We start from the raw sequence: 15,172 nt of genomic DNA, 5'->3' as shown, positions 1-15,172 counted from the left end.
CTTCTGAAACGCAATCAGATCTAGTGAGTTTGTGTGTTTAGCGTCTTTACATGTGACAAGAATCTGACAAAAACATGGTTATTAGATGACGCTGTTGGGGTCTGACCATATGGCTTCAACATGTGCTGTGGAACAAAGAGAGTCAGGCCTTCCCTTTTGCAAGCAAAGGTTTCATCCTGATTGTGGTTTTATGAGAGCAAACCTCCTCTGAAGGAATTTCACACTAGGGTGTGAATTTCCCCCCCCCCCCAAAAAAAACTATGGTTCCTGAAGTCACCTGAATGCACCGCTGCGATCTCATTGGCCGAGAGCCAAGACAGCACCAGGACCCCTGTGGTTCAACCACTGTTCTACAAAACTGCCTGCAGCTCTCACCTCAATGCTTTTCCCCCTTCGACTGTCGTCGTGCTAGGGAGCACACAAACGCTCTCTTCCCTCTGGACTTCGTCCTGGGACCAGAAGAGGCACCGGGCCCTTCTCTCCCCCCCCTCCAGCATCACGCTGCCGACGCAGCCACGAGGACCGCGCGGCCTCATCAAACCCTCCGGCAGGAAGACAAGGACGAACCCCCTCTCTCCGCCGACGATTACCGGGAGGAACGAAACGACATTACCTCAGCCGACGTTCACCCACAGGCCTCATAAATCCCTCCGGCAGGAAGACAAGGACGAACCCCCCTTTGTCAGCCGGTGATTACCGGGGGGTACGAACGACGTACCCCACCGACGTTAACCCACAGGCCTCCCCTCTGCAGCGAGGAGACCTGTATCCGCGCCAGCTCAACGCCACGCCGATGCCAGCCGAGACCTGCATCCGCGGCCGCTCAACGCCGCGCCGATGTCCGCCGAGCCTGCGTCCACTCCAGAGCGAGCCATGCTACTGGGTGCGACCTACTCCTGAGGACCGAGCTACTCAGTCTGCGCCCGCTCCAAGAGCCGCGCTCCCGAGTCAACACTCGAGGACTGATCGATTCCCATCACGGGAATGAGCTCCATCGAACGAAGCTTCTCACAGTAAGGTTCATTGTATCTGGGCATAGCATAGCTTAGCATAGATTATTCATTTGTGTTATTATTCCCGCATCCTGTTGTGTTAAATCACTGTCTTGTTACACCGCAACATCGCGCAATCAACGCGGACCACGGACCCCCGCTATATTGTGTATTGCCTGCTGTAACTGTCTGCAATTAGGTCCATCACTGCTAGTGAATGGAGAGTTTGTGTGTTATCACTGAAAGACTGAACCTATGGTGGCTGGACCTTCGTCTCGCCGACCGAGTTTCGGGGTGATAGGAAAACAATCCTCATCTCACCGCAGTGATAAAGATCTGTTTTATTTGGGATTTATTTTCATTTGTTTTATCACACTTGTTTTATCACACAGTGTGATATTCTCTCCTCATTAAATCAGCTCTGTGAGTGAAATGTGGAATCTCGGCTATCGTACATAACTGCCGGCAGTTCTACCGACAGCGGCACTTTGTGTACGATACGGCCAGCGCTCTCCATTCTCACTACAACGCGGACCGCACACAGAGTTTGATCCATGACCCCCCTCCTCTCTCTCTTCGCTCCCTCTCTCTCACTAACCTGCACACACATAGTCAGCAGCCCTTGGGTAACCCCGTGCCCTCGGGTGCCTCACACACACATATAGCTTTGAGCTAATCTAGCTACGTGCTGAACAGCCACCACATGTAGACGCCGGGTCCCCTGTTGGCTAACCGCCATTTTGGGTCGCACGCATGAGAGACGTCACCACGTCCTAACTATGTCACACGTCGCTGAGCTGTTCCCTCGTTCCCCCCCTTTTGCTCACACATTTGTTCATTATTCATTTGACTTTAGGTATTAGGCATATAAGATTGTGTGATAACGTTTGTTGGTTGCATTAATTGATTTGATCATTTACAATTTTGATTTAATAAACTGTTATACTTTAAGGAGCAGTCGTCTGTGATTACTTGTGCATATGTGCGTAATGAAACTGTATGTAGTAGCCTTGTGTACGAACTTAACCCTTCACTGTCACTGAATGTGTAGTCGCACCCGACTATTGACATGAGTGACCACTAATTATGAGACTTAGTTTTATCGTTTGGTTATTGGTCCCTGTTCGCAGGGTGGTGCCCCGTTGTTATTAATAATCATTAATAATTGTTACTTACATTAATAATTCTATTGATGTCAAGAATTCAGTTTCTTAAATGCTGATAACCCAAACACGCCCCTCTTAGATCCCAACAACGCACACAAAGCCTCACAGGTCATGAAGTAAAATGAAATATTAAATATCTGCCTGCCTCTTGCTCCTAACCCTTCGTTTCTACTCTTTCCATGGCGTCTTACAATAACCACACAGCCTTGACAACAGCGGAGGTGGGGTCCACCTCATTAGTGTGCATCTGGTGACACTCGGTAAGCTCAGTGCGGAACACGGGATGACCCATATTCCCGGCCTGTTATCTCTGATTGCCGCACCGTGGCAGCGGCTTGATTCAGTGTTTCCATATAGGGGGAGGGGGGGGGGGGACTATTCTTGAACGCTGGAGACAGGAAACATGAGAGGTTGAAAGGAGGCAACCGAGATGTGAAACAGAGTGCGAGCCCGAGCGAGAGCCATGCGCCGTCTCCAGAAACTTTCCCGTTGTGAGTAAACACAAGGGGAAGTATCGCTCTGTAAAATACAGTTAGTGGAAAGGGTGCAGGCACTGGGTGTGTTTTTAAATCGAATGTGTGTCATTCAGCAGTCTGCCAAGGAGTTGTGCTATTTCTGTTCACTGTGGGGCGGTGGGGGGGGGGGGGCAATTATTATGTGCAAAAGTGTGTCAGCATGTCAGTCGAATTAGACTCTGCCGGAACACGTTTGGAGTCACTTTGACAAAAGTCGGACCGAATCTTCGTCAAGTGCTTTCCCAGTTTAGTTTAAGTGTCGAATTACCCTGAGTTTTGGCGCACCCCGAGAACCTGTAATGAGTGAGAGCTCAACAGGCAATCATTGCATCCAATTTTAAAACATTCAGGGGACATGCATATTCATACAGTGCGATAGATTAATGTGTCTCACTGTTGAACGAAAAGGTAGGTTGCTTTTGCAAAGGGTTTAAGAGTGCTGTGTGAATGAGGATATCATGCAGCTAGAAGCGGAGAGGAGGGAAATTGGTGTACAGGCAACAGCGACAATCAGATCAATGTATGCTGTATATATATCACGCCATCCATGTAACTACAATTAACAAGGTTGTATGCCTCCGCCAGTTCTGCAAGTTAACGTCCCTGCCACGTCCAAAACTGACCGTTAGAGGGATAGCTAGAGTGTTTCAAGCGTAGGGCTACTGACCAAGTGTAGGTATTTGAAGGGTTGGAAGTGAGAACGTGTTGGGACATGCCGCCGTACGGTCAACTATCCATCCGTACATCGTCTTCCGCTTATCCAGGGGGCAGCAGACTTAGGAGGGTATTCCAGACGTCCCTCTGTCCAGCATTCACTTTCCAGCCATCAACAGCGTGTTCTGGGTCTACCCCGGGGCCACTTTGCAGTTGGACAGGCCCGGAAAACTTCTAAAACTGTTTCTAGGAGGCATCCTGAGCAGACGCCCAAACCACCTCAGTCGGCCCCTTTAGACGTGAAAGGAGCAGCTGCTCTACTCCGACCTCCCAACAGATATCTGACCTCCTCACCCCTATCGGAGGCTGAGCTCAGATACCCTATTAAGGAAGCTCATTTCGTGTGCTTTCATCAAAGATGTCATTCTTTCGGTCGCTGTCCAAAACTCACGAGGGTCGGAACATAAATGGACTGGTAAATAAAGAGCTTTGCCTTCCGGCGTCACAACAACGGTACAGACAACATTGTGCCACTGGCATTGTGAAAAATGAGTTGTTTTATGCCACAGTGGCTGTGAGGTAGAGGGGCAAATAGGGAAGGACCCAAATTCAGTGGTTTATTGAAGAAACCCAAAGGTGACAGTGTTGGTTCAATCCCCAGGCCGGCAGGATAAGATCTGGTTGGGGAAAGTGAAAAAACAGGGCTTGCCTCTCCCTCATTACCACCACTGAGGTGCCCTTGAGCAAGGCCTTAACCCCAACTGCTCCAGTGGTGCTGTCGAGTGGCCAGGCTCTGGTTGTACTGGGCAGGAGGGAATAATAATAACAACTTTACTTCAGAAACAACAGTGAGGCCCAACAAAGCAAGACAAACTAAGGTAAGAGTTAAACCCTGATAAAACAGAATAGAAGAACCAACAACTCACGACGTGGCTCACTGGGTTAACTTTGGTGAGTTGTAGAGTGGTTGATGAGGGAATGAGATGCAGGTGAGGAGTTGGGCGGGCAAGGCCAGGAAGAGCTGATGATGAATGTTAATATTTGCTGCTTCTCCAACAATCAAATGAAAACAACTGTCATTTGCCAGATGAGTTATTGCAGAGCCCTGCAGAGATACTACTCACATCCTAAACACTGGTACAACTGATGCCGTAACTCCCAGCCCTATCAACCCGTGTGGCCTCATAAAAACCTCATCTCCATTTTTTAAATTGCACCTGAGACATGAAACACACTCCAAGATAAACATGTTCCACCACTCAACAGAAAGAGAATATGAAATGCTGTATTCCAGACGTACTGGAGTAAATGGGGCCCTCAAACGTGATATCTGAAGCGCTGACCCTCATCCCTCCATCTTTTAGACAAGCTCTTAAACTTGAGCCATTACACCAGTTCAACGTGTCAGAGGAACGGGGAGGTGATTTGGTGCTTGCATACAGGCCCAGAAGTGAAATGACCAAGGCACTAGAGTTTGAGAGCAAACTCGAATCACCAGCCAGCATCAGTCGGGAGAAAAGGGGCCAATTTTCTCAGAGAGCTTGGCTCTTGTGCCAAGTGTCATGCATGGAGATGAGACAATTCCAGGACTGACTAAGATCTCTGATAAGCCAGGAGGTGGAAATGAGGAAACTAGCAAACAATGCTGGGGGGGGGGTTACAATTCCTTGGCACAGTAAGTGGTTGTCAAGGCAACCCCCAATGAAAATTCAAGACGAAGCATGAGCAGCTCTGACACGCTCAGTTTTGCTTCATCCCAGACGGATGTGTACAGCTTGCGTTCATGTGGTTCGAAGAAACCATGAAAACAAAATCGGCTCCAAATTAAAGAGCTGTACCTTTTTAAATAGCAAGGTCATGGCAATAATGTGCACGCGATATAATTGGTCATATGTGAGAGGTAGTGAAGTGTTTTAATGAATATTTTAAAAAAATAAACGAGTGACAAAACCCAAATCTTGCTGAGGGGGAAAGTGTATCGCTGTAAGCGAAATGTAGAAAAGGCACAATGGGAACAGCTTCTGCGTATATATCTGTGGTATTTAATTAAAATTCAATTTTCTCACGCAAAGGTCAGGAACATCACAATAATGTCCAACTTGCGCTCTGATTTAGTCCCATATATACTGAAGTAGCCTAACAGTTGAATTAAAGTCTGTATGGAGGCAACAACTGACTGTCAAATCAAATAAAGAAAGTTCAATTGAATCATCAACAATATTCATTGTCAGATTTCAAATTGAACTGGATGAATTATATGTAATTCATAATCTAATAGTAAATAAATGTTCTGCTCTCATTTCAAGTAAAATAAGGATTACTTTTACAATTATTAAAAATAAAATACATAAAGCTTAAAATAAAGTACTTCATTTTAGAAAACTGAACTGAATTGTCCTGCCGTTTTAAATTCTGTTACGGGTGTAGTTAGGACCCAGGAGCAGTACGACAACACCAGGAATTGTTTGATTTGAGTTCTTTATTTTCTTCAACACAAGGCAGGAAGAATATTCTCAGGAGGAACGGCGACAGGATTCTCGTGGTCAAGGACAGAAGGCTGAGCAAGTTACCAGGGCAGAGGCAAGGCGAGGTAGTCCGGAACAGGCAGGGTCGGCAACAGGGAATCCGTCCTTGGGTGAGTGCGGGAAAGTGTAGCATGAATCTGCAACGATCTGGCAGTGAGTGTGTGTGAGGCAGGGGTTTAAATAGTGAAGAGGCAGAGTGAGCAGGTAAGCGTGATGAGCTGATGAGGCGAATGTGACGGGCAGGTGCACTGAATGAACTGATTAGGTGAGTGAAAGGTGGAAAAAGCTAGATAGAAGTGACAGAGCTGTGACAAATTCAGTTCATCATCAGACTCAAGTACACATCAATAATTATTATAACTATATGCAGATTTATCCAGATGGATCTAAAGATAACGGGAATGGACACGTGGGATCAGGGGTATTAATACCAACATTTACAACATTTACAGCTGAAATTATTGCAATAATCTTGGGACTGCAATGGGTAGAAGAGGTCAGGCCTGAGAGAGTGGTCATCTGTTCAGATTCTGCTGCAGCTTTAAACAGCCTGAAGGCAAAACAAACAATTAGAGAGGATTTAGTGATGGAAATATCTCTGATAATGTTGAGACTTCAAAGACTGGGAATTAATGTTCAATTTTGCTGGGTTCCTGCTCATGTAGGTGTGGAGGGCAATGAGAGAGCAGATATGATTGCAAAGAGCACTAAAACTAAAAGAAGAGATATTGAAAATTCCTTTTGGAAAGGGGGAAGCTAAAGCATTAATAAGAGGCAGGACGGGAGTTATGGCAGAAGAAGTGGGACAACGATAACAAAGGAAGTTAGGACGGAAGTGTTGGAGGGAGTTCTGGCAGTTGACGGAGAATGGCGATTTCTTAAAGAAATAGGATTAGACCAGGGGTCTCAAACTCCCGGCCCGCGGGCCAAATACGGACCGCTACGTCATTTTGTGGCCCGCGAATCCGCCAGCAAAAAAACAGTAAAAAAAAGATTTTTTTTTTTGTTTTTATTAAGTTAGACGAATAATAATAAAAATATCCCCATAGTCGAAATTATGAGATAGAAAGTCAAAGTTATGAGATAGAAAGTCAAAATTATGAGATTGAAAGTCAAAAAGATGAGATTGAATGTCAAAATTATGAAATACTTAAACAGTTAGAAGCAGCTCTTTGACTGGTTACTGTACATTTAACATGGAAATGTATTGTGAGTACATTGAAGACTACTTTAAACTGTGAATGCAGAGAGTTATTTAACAATATGTTTCGAGTAGTTACATTTACAACCGGCCCTTTGTGGGCGACCATGATGCTGATGTGGCCCGGAGTGAAAATGAGTTTGAGACCCCTGGATTAGACCGTAGGATTTAGTTGGAAAACAGTGAAGAAAATGTTACCCTGAAACTGCACACTCCGGTACAGTAGGTGGCGGTATGCACCTATACAAGTTGGTTGCGACCCGCCAATCAAATTTAAAGAAGAAGAAATTCAGTTCATTCCGGGTGAACTGACGTCAGTGGTCTCGTTGTCCACGTTTCTCTTTTTGGAACACGTGGTTTGAAATAACTTCTCCGACTCACATTCTCTCCGACTGTTGGGTCTCTCTCCCCATCTCTGCCGTGTGCGTTTATCTCACTCGAGTGGAGGGCAATAACACATGGAATACACGTGTTTGATTGGCTGATTGGCAGCATCACATGAGATGATTTGCAACGCATGTAAGTGGTCGGTGTGTTTCCCGGACCGCTGAGCGAGCCGTAAAGGCTAGAAAAAGCTGCGCCGGTTCAAATAGAGGCACTCAGTCAACATTTTCTAATTCTCAATTATCTATGGGTTTTAAATCCAGGGTCCAGATACAACGGCACCTGTATATGATGACTCACGTGAAGCACGTGACTTCACTAAAGAGACAAAAAACTAGAGGCAGATTAAAATGTTCTCCTAATCTCTCCACACAGATCTGATGTGACCTTCCTCACATAAATACATGAAGTAAAAATATCATATTCCTCTCCAGCTTTCTACATTGTTTTTCATCCGACTGGTGCCGTTTTAATCATCTTGTTGCGCCCTCTTCTTCTGCAGTGTGTGACGACCCTCCTCCTATCATACACGAGGTGCTGGGGTTGTGTCTAATCTGTTACAGGTGCTGAGTGGAGGATCGTCAGCAGGATGAGTCTCACCTGTGCCGGGGTGGCTCATCCTTAAATACCCTTTCCAGTTGGCAGGCGAGGGCGGGAAGGAAGACCTTTGTTGATGGGCTCACCTCAGTTGTTAGTTATTTGTGAAAATGCTGTTAACATTGTGTTTATGGCGAGACAAATAAACCCCTACTTTTGGCCGCCAGCTCTTTGTCTCCCTATTTTGTTCCAGTCTCTGAGCCGGGCTGTGACAAGTGGTACAATAGTTCCAACTGGGACTATCTCGATGACCCAACTCCTAATAATCACATCATGTTAGTGGATAGAAACAAGCGTTCATTCGCATTTTCTTTTTAATCCATTAAAACATTTTGCTACATTTGGATGGAAACAAACCGAATGAGTCCTATGTCTGGATATAAATGTGACAGTAGGGCCAGCACTATGAATCACTGAGCAGGTTCTATTCCACAGATAAGAAGCACTGCACCAACATGCTTTCTTATTGTATCTTGAAACAGTTCGATAAATGCTTCACTGAGAGGGTAGGGAATGCTTCAGTCCACTGAATCTAGTACATATTCTAGACCAAGCACTGCTTACAGTTTATGAGCAAAAAATGGATTTCATTTATGAAGGAATAAATGGACATGAAGTGCAAGATTTTTGTGTTTGTGTTTTGTATTTAATATAAGAATACATGTTTCATAGATTGGGCTTCATGGTGGGTTAGGGAAGAGGATATGTCACTTCCTTTTAGTAATGAGGCAAATACATTCACAGGGGTTTTGACTTTTTTTGAAGAGGTAACTTGCTGTGCAAAATTATAATTTTACATGAAAAAGAAAAATGCAGTGTGTCCTGTGCATAGTATGGATATAAGACGTTTGTGGACTGCTGTTTTGAAGGTTCAAGTTCGGTGATTTTTGCCGTCGCAATCTTGGAATACGGCCATCTTTTTTTTTTTTTGCAACCGATCAACGGAAATGTTCATATTTGGAATCCAGCGGAGTGACGTAGAGATGCCCTAAAGCATTTCTTTCCTTTATGGTCTGTTTGACTCTAAATGGACCATGTACTAAATGAACATCATGCTGTATTGAAAAATACTTGAAACTAGAGATTGAGACCATAAACTCATGTTTACAATTTTTACTGGGGTAATAAATCAAGAGAAGTAGTCATTTTCCCATAGACTTCTATACAACCAGAGGAGTCGCCCTCTGATGGCCATTATAGAGAACATCAGGTTTTAAGACACTTCTACATTGGCCTTACTCAGGAGAACCGGAGGTTGCCGCCTGGTCCTGTGCAGTGTTCCCAACTCATTTCCATTATTAGTAGCAAGCAGCACCAGCTCCAACAGTACATTTTAGAGGTGGCGAAATTGCATTCAAAGTTAATACACGAGTAGACACACAAATTCCACTGGGTCAATGCACATTGAAACCAGGATATGAATACATTTTTCAACCAAGAAGCTAATTCATGCAGAGACAAAAATAGCAGGCTTGAGACAGAGGAACACACTCCCACACGTACGGCTGGTTCACCAATTGTTAGTTCACAGCCAACGTCTGACCACACAGTTGGTACATTAGCTGTATACGCACAAACGGTCCAACAAGCTTTTATCATGTAGTATCCAAAAATGAGGGCCATTTTCCTGCAGAACACGTACTTTTACTTGTGTCTTTCAGTACATTTAGCTTATAATACTTCTGTACTTTACTTTAAGCTACTAGGACTTTTGGAGTTCCCTATGGACAAGCTTTTATAAGTTTGTTTTCCAAGCAACAGAGTCCCTTCAGAAAACCTCATTTCACTGCAGCAGAGTCAGTCCTGGTCCTCCCATGCCTCCCTTCCCTGAGCTGAAAGAGTTTCAGGTGAACTTGCATGATTTCATCAGATTTTGTGCAGGATCCGACCCAGTGGCACTGATGACAAGCTCTAAGAATAACTATATAGAAATAACCAATCTTCTCTCTGAGAGTTGTTAACTCATGTAGGTCATATAGAGACACCCGGATCAAATTGAGACTGCTTCATAACCAGGTAAAAGCTCCTCACTGTAACTTTAAGGAGCAGTTTAAATGCTGCTTTTTATGCCATGGATTTGTGATATTTCTGAAATGACAACACACTTTCTCATGTAGTATACAATTACAAGGGTCCTTTCTTCTGCAGGAGCACTTTTACTGATGTCACTTCAAGTACATTTTGCCGATAATACTTTGGCGCTTTTAATTAAGGAGTTTAAATGCAGGACTTATAAAGTCACAATAATGCGAAACTATTTAGAAAAATTTATTAAAAAAATTGGAAAATAAATTTATTCGCACTCAAACACCAATTATCTCACAGACTTTTACGTGCAATAGGCCTTTTAGCCAGCAGAAATGATGACTTGTCGTGGTAGAAAAGGCGCAGGTGTAATTAATGGCATTAACTTCACGATGGCTCGGCTCTATTAAATTGTCTCAGTAAGCCATGGCGGTGAGCCAGTATTCACAATAAAAGCCGCCTGGAAATGAAGCAGCTAAATGGAATTCATTGGCATTCATTTCAACCTGTGTACTGTAACTGTGACATGTCGTATGTGAATAAAAATCAAGCGCTAAAGGTCCTTAAGGCAGCAGTTCTAAATCCTTTGGAACCCACACTACTGTTGGCTTTCTCTCCTACCAGCAACGTAATTGCTTTCACCTGGCCTCCCAGGTGTAAATCACCCCCTGATTAGAAGCCTGGAATGAAAACCTGCCTTTCCAAACCCTGTGCACCCCCCCCCCAAATCCACCCCACTCTACCACACCATAACGTCCCCTAAACACTTCCACTTGACTGACATTTAATTAAACGTGGTGAGAGGAACCAGAACGGAATGCTAACAGATGAGGAATTACTTGAAGTATGAACTGCAACAGCTGTGCACACTTCACTCACTTTGTGCCAACACTTACTGTACGTCATATCATTAGACCAGTATATCAGATAAGGTTGTGCAGATTTTGCTCATACTTCTAATGTATACTGCATATATAGCAAAACCCCCGATGGGTCGTCAGTCAATCCCGGGGCTGACACATCGAGACGGACAACCCTTCATTCACACCTCTGGGCAATTTTAGAGTCACCCATTGAACCTAAGCTGTCTGTGGGAAGAGACCAGAGCACAAACAACTCCACACAGGAACAGGATGATTCGCCACCTCCACACAGACAGGGCCAGAGCCGGCCGGTGGGTTCAAACCCAACTGCATTTGGATGTTTGTATGAATGATATTGAATGGTTATGCTGAGGAATTTCAATTGACTACGGCTGCGAGAGCAGCGTGTGACGGCTGTCTCCTGCAGCGTCTGTCTCGAGAGTAGCGTCCGCACCAACAGAGTTGCTGCCGATACAAACTTCTGCTGCTGGCCCTTCTCTCTACGTATAGTTTGCCTTTCACAATGGCCATCATTTCTTATTTCATTTTATTATAAATTACATTTCTATTTATTTTAGACAGAAAAAAGGTTCAGACACGTGTCCTGTAAGTAAAAATAACAATTATTTTTAAAAAGCAGTTGCTCATATTAGGCATGAGTTTTTGGAGCTGTCAGTTTTCCCCAACACTGTCCTGCAGATGGTTCTAAATGAAAGCGTGCTGACAAATGAAGGGATTCTGTCCACAGAAAGACACTAGAGGGCTTTTATTTTGAAACTGAAACAAGTGTTAAGTCAATTTTACTCTTCCACATGTCTGAGACATGTTCTGCGGATATAGACATTGAGAGCAATGTTGCTGGTTGTATGATGTGAGTACAAAAGATAATTTTCACTGTGACCTGCCTGTGGCACGCTCATGCAGCTAACTAGCTAACTGTTGTTGTTGAGCAGGCAATAGTAGTCCAAATAATGTCCCATTGTACCAAAAGCCCATATGTTCCACAGCCCGTTAAAACAAACACAGATTGTTCATAAGGGCCATTGCTGTGAAAACACACAAACAGAAGCACATGGCTAGTTATGCTTTTTATGTTTTCCTATTAGGGAAGGCATGACCCACCATCCTACCTCTTATTACTACTTGTTCCTACTTGGGTTGGTTAGATTGATTAGGATTAGGGTAAGAATATCAGGGTAAGCCAACCAGAGGCAACGTAGCCATGGCAGGAAAATGGACCTTCACAACTATGGCCGTTTGTTGTTGAGGCAGTAGGGCAAATGGGCTTTCGATCCAATTGGTCATTTTTTGGATTGTTAGGTTTCGGAATTACGGGCCCTCTCATGGCATTGGAAAGCGTTAGCAAACTAGCTAAACATTGTAGTTTACAGCTGACCCTTTACATAGACCATAAGCAATATCTAAATCTGTTCACACAGACAGACTGCACACTGGCTGTTAGATACTTTATTCATCCTGTTAGATCCTGGGGTACTTCTGGCCCGATACGGGGCTACTTACTGACTCAGCTCTCTATTAAAAGATTGTCGAGCTGGTGTTCTGGCGAGGGAACTCGCCTGGCTCCGCTAACTGCCGTTACTCCCAACGTCTACCCTGCTTCCTCCGGTCAGAGCGCACTCGGCCGAGAGACCAGTCCTGGCCCCGGGCGCTCCCACCAGTCGCGTCGGTTATGGCAGCTTCCCTCTTATGGATCCGTGCTCTTGGTAAATGCGAGGTTAGGTTTTAACGGCTAGGATTAATTCTTTCTAAAACCGCAAGGGGACATTTGTTTGTTACAGCAGCAAAGATATACTTCAGCAAACCAAGTAACGGAGTCAAAATACAAATATGAAAAATGCACAACACAATAACAGTGTACTGTCCGGGATGGAATGGTGGTTTGTTCACAGAATTGAATGTGTTCTGTGATGCAGTCCGTCATGCTGTTGAGGTCCTCCCCATGTGGTCCACACAGCACATCCCAATCCGTCGACTCAAAGCACCTCCTCACAGTCCTGGTGGTCACAGGCTGCCTCTGCACCAGAGGAACATACTTGGTTGTTAACAGCATCAGGTTGTGATCAGACCTGCCAAGGGGGAAAAGGCCAGTGGCACTGTTTGCATCATTGGCATTATCATACAGTAGATCAGAGTTTTATTGTTCCGAGTGGGGCAGTCAACATACTGGTGAAAAGTTGGCAGGGCTTTACCCAGTGCAATTGTAAACAGTTGCTACATATTTGGCAGCAAGAAAGAGAAAAAAAACACCTCCATTTATTCAAACTTACACACACATGCACACATTTCTCTGTAATTTTAACATGAAAGAAAGTGAAGGTCACCATCCTTCAGAGAGGATGGTCTGGATACTTTAAATTGTATATAAGGGATCTCAGTAATTAGAGCAGAATATGGTATTTCAATAATCCCAAGATCTTTTGAGCTACTCTGCAGATCACTGGCAAAGATGAAAGGCGTAAAAGCTAAGCTGTGTCAAATTCTTCAAAGGAGCAACTTGTTTTTGAAAGTAGCCCTAACGTGTCCGTCCATGACGGGGAGTTGTGAGGAGGATAATATGACGGATGGGAGAGAGCTGCAACTGCATGAACTGAGCCTGAAGGACCAGGTGAAGTCCTGATGGATGTTCCATTATGTGTCCGACATCTGGAGGAAAAACAAGGACACTGTGAAGCCCTTCATATCACAAGTTGATTTCTTTATTAGAGACGTAACACATGTTTTACTGTCCTCCAAAGGTGGATGGGAATGTTAAAAGAATGCCAAGTAGGAAGTGTGTGAATTAGTTTTTTCCCTTATCATGGAGCTACAGTGGCAGAAGCCTTTTGGTATTATGTGGTAAAATAACTGATTCATACGTCAACAACTGCATAATCTGTGCACTTCTCAGTTTTCTGCATCCATTACTGTTTAAAATCAGTCTGTAGTGGCTGATATATTCATGTGTAAAACAGGAAAATACTGTCGACTAACACATTATGAGGTCGATACATGTCGAGTTCTTAATCAACTCTGCTCTCGTGTCATGGAATTGAGTGTTAAAATCCGATAACGTGCGTCTTGATCAATATCAATTACACTGGAGTTTGTTTTTCCAATAACACAACGGATAGCTGTCATTATTTGCATGTAACCAGATTTTCATGATCTCCACTAACAGAGTAGATGACTTGTATTAGTGTGATATGGGCAATGTTCCCTCTAAGCTGCGCGCTTGGGCAATCGCGCACTGCTGCACATTCTCAGCGCACAAGAAAATCTATGCAGCGCATAAAATAAAATTCAACATAAACGTATTAATTAATATCTAATATTAGTCCTAATCTTATCTAATCAATTAAACCAATAATAATAATAATAATAATAATAATTTTGTTTTCTGTACTATTTTGCAACGTAACTCAGTGAGTGACAGGTGTCCAGCCAATGATACATTCGGTTCACTTACGCTACGCAGCCAATCATAGCATTGACACTATTGCCCTGCCCATTCGCGCCGTGCAGGTTAGCTAGCTAACAACAGTGCGGCGGAGTTACGAGACGCAAATGCGTCTTATCATGGCGAAACGAACGGGCAGCGACACATCCACTCACCAAGCCATTGGAAAAAAGAAATGTGGTTCTTTTAAGATGGAATGGCTGTCGGAGTATGTTCAAATAGAAGAACAAGCGGTGAAACTGGGTGAAATATGGACCAGCTGATGCGCATAAAGTCAAAGCAAGAAGCAGACGAAGCCATCAACCTGGACAAAGTGTACAACCATTGGAGAAGTGAGAAGGACAGACGTGAAAAATAAGGTAAAATTTAAGTCAGATTTGTGCATATTCTAGTGACATTTATTAAGATTTTTTACTTATGGATATTAATCATTAAATTATGTTACTACTAGATAATTTATGGGTAGTAGAAATGATAATAAAAAACTGAGTAATTACATATTTTACAGACAGTTACAGTAATTTACACTGTATCACAAGCTACAGCACATGTCATTGTGCAAAATGTGAATGTTTTAATGTGAACAAAATGTTATGTCTGAAAGGTGTATATGTATCATTTCTTCCAGAACAGGACCCTCACACAGGCCACAACAGGACCTCACACAGGCCAAAGCAAGACTCTTCCCATGGCCAAGCAGGACTCTCACATAAAACATACTACACATCTCATGAACAACAAGATTTTTGTCTTTTTCCTTTAAAGTTTGTCAAATCACTTATATTAAAAGTAA

This window comes from Melanostigma gelatinosum (assembly GCF_949748355.1).
Source record: "Melanostigma gelatinosum genome assembly, chromosome: 16".
Classification (NCBI taxonomy): Eukaryota; Metazoa; Chordata; class Actinopteri; order Perciformes; family Zoarcidae; genus Melanostigma; species Melanostigma gelatinosum.
The sequence above is the reverse complement of the archived record's forward strand: the minus strand, read 5'-3'. Positions refer to the sequence as shown.